We start from the raw sequence: 3,143 nt of genomic DNA, 5'->3' as shown, positions 1-3,143 counted from the left end.
TGAAAAAAGATTCTGAATTGGTGATGGAATCTCTCAACTGCAATGGATATGTGTTGGAATATAGTGATGAATTGTTGCAAAAAAAGGATGGAACAATGTTATTTTGGTGCTTATATGGGAAAACATCAAGATTGAGAAATGATGTAAAGGCGACCATATAATGACACTCATTATGGATAGTGTATCATTTAATATTGAGTTGCAAGAAGAACTTTCACAGACATTAAGGTTTTGTTAAAAGACCACTTGTGAGTCCAAAACACATGTTTCGAGGACGTAAACAATAAAAATCGTTTAGTTAATTTAAAGGAACAAATGGGTTTGTAGGATTTTCTGCATATTTTGTCAATTGACTTTATTCAGCAAACTCTTTTAATGTTTACAACCAAAACATTCATGCCCTTCACTTCGTTCAGAACATATCAATCTCGAACACCTCCTTCCAATAACCCCCTCTCAACGTTATGGATGAATTAAAGACATTACACAGATACCTAATCTTTGATGTATTGTCGTGCTTTATTAATAAAGGGAGAAGAAATTATAGTGACACTTGACATCAGTTTGACAAATCGTCATTTCCAACCTGTCGCAACTCTCAAAAAATGAGCAAACGTAAACAGTATCATGTTGATCATTCGAATGATTGCCACTCAAAGCTCGAAATCAATGAACAGGAGAATGGTGCTTCCGAAGTGAAGAAAATAAAATTAATCCATCCAAATCAGAATGCAAGAATGATCATGATAGATTTTTCCAACTCTTTTCTCATCATACTGAAAGTGTTGATGAAATTCGGGGATTGGAATTATCATTGAAAAGAAATTTTTATTGCAACAGGAAGGAAAGAAAAGTGGTTGTTGAACAGAGAATTGAAATATGAACATTTCTTTCCAGTCGAATTCATGAATGACAAGGAATTTATATTAAATCACATCAAAAGTATGGTTATGGATTTGGATTCATGGCATCCAAGCTGAGACAAGATCGAAATTTTGTATTACAAGCTGCTCAATTGGAAGGAGGGGTGTTAAATTACAAAGAAGATTCTCTCAATGATAAAGAAGTGGTGTTGGAAGCTTTAAAAACGAAAAAGGGTTTTCACTAGAATCTGCTTCACCAGAACTTCTAAAAGACAACAATTTTGTGATGGAAGCCATTCGATTGAATGAAAAAAGTGTGGTATGCATCTGAAAAACTTTGGAAAGACAGAGAATTGGTATTTGAAGCAATCAAACAAAATAAGAAAGCACTTCAATGGGTATCACATACGTTACGTGATGACAAAGAGTTCGTGTTAAAAGCTCTTCAATTACTATATCCAGAATTTGAGAATTTCGTCTCTATTAGTGACGCCAACAAAGAAATCATGTTGAAAGTTGTCAAAGATTTTGGATTTTTGTTGAAATTTGCATCAGAAGAACTCAAGAATGATCGAGATGTTGTTTGTACTGCTTTAAAAGTGATTATACATCTCTTGAATTTGCCTCTCTTGATCTGCAAAATGACATTGAAATTGCTCTTGAGGAAACTAAACGAAATGGTTATGCATTGAAATATGTTTCTCCACAATTGAAGAAAACTAAAGATGTTGTATTGACTGCTGTGAATCAAAATGGATATGCACTTGCATATGCATCAGATGAGACAAAAAGGATAGAGAAGTAGTATTGGCAGCTGTAAGAAAAGAAGGACGTGCTCTTCAATATGCTGATAAAAAGCTTCAAAAGATCAAGAAATTATATTTGAAGCAATCAAGCAAGACCAATCTGTTTTTCCGTACATTTCGCACCATTTATTTTATAAAGACTGTTCTTATTGGGAATACTTGAATTGTGAACGCAAGCACAAAGAACTCATATTGAAACTAGCCAAGCTTGGAGTTGAGCGTTTGTTCAGATATATACCAAACAAATTTACCGAAGACAGAGAATTGGTGAAAAAGTGGCCAATATCAATGGCCTTTCTGTTGTTGGATTATGCCATTACTCACCATTACGCAATGACAAGGAAATCATATTAGAAGCTGTGAAGAATAATGGAGTGGCGTTGAAGTTTGTGAGTGAAGAATTGCAAAAGATCCTGAATTGGTGATGGAAGCTCTTAAACGCAATGGATTTGCGTTGGATTTTAGTGATGAGTTATATCAAGAAAGAATGCGCCATTTTTATCATGATGCTTGTTTGGGAAAACAACAACATTCACCACAAAATTGCATGTCAGAAAGCAAAAACACTGTGACTTTTTGTTTTTGGAGCGGAGATTTAGGGAAGAATGACATAATGAACTTGGAATTTATTGGCGGCAGATGGTACAGCTTTTGTTCAACGTTTTTTCTTGGTTGGTCTGTAGTTTGATGTTCTTCTTTATATTTAACTAAAGCTTGCTGTCCTATATAATAACGTTGATTGCGAATCGTATCACTGGATCACCATGGTGTTCATTTGATTAACGGATCGGATTATCGTATTGATCAGAACTTCCACACAGATCCCTCAAAATAATAAATATAGTATTAATTTGATTGTTCAATTATTGCTTGTTCTTGAAATTGCAATGTCCTGACTTTACGGCCCAATACATCGAAATTTCGAATGTCGTGATGACTGCATCAAACCCACCGAAATATCAAAATGAAAACACCATTGGAACATCGCGCGTAGATGAACTGCCGGCTTTTTATGCCCACTGATTGGAATCACAAAATCATCACTGAACGGAATTATTTTGGTGATTGTGTGGCTTTTCGTGGGATGAAAGACATTTACTATTTATTGCTTGTTGTTTTTTCTCTTCTTGTCTTTGTTCAGAGAGGTATCAATTTCTTTTTTAATTTTGAATGAAGCATAAACCTCGAGTGTTCAACGTTGTATTCCAATGGATTGGAATGGTAGTATCAAAGACAAACCTCTTCAACAATTAGACTTATCTCCCCCAGCTTTGACTGATTGGCTAAATGAAATATATTCTCTCGGCCCGCTGCCTATGTTGGCAGTTGAAGTTACAAAAAACGCCACTTGGAACAGTTCAACAACTGTACCTCAAGAAGGCTAGAGGATATATAATTAAACCCAAAACTGCAAAATTTTGCAACTGCTTGGGAAACATTTTAGCAGTCAGCTTGGCGAACTCAACTCCAACAA

Source organism: Naegleria fowleri (assembly GCF_008403515.1).
Source record: "Naegleria fowleri strain ATCC 30894 chromosome Unknown tig49, whole genome shotgun sequence".
Lineage (NCBI taxonomy): Eukaryota > Heterolobosea > Eutetramitea > Acrasida > Naegleriidae > Naegleria > Naegleria fowleri.
This window is presented reverse-complemented; position numbering follows the sequence as displayed.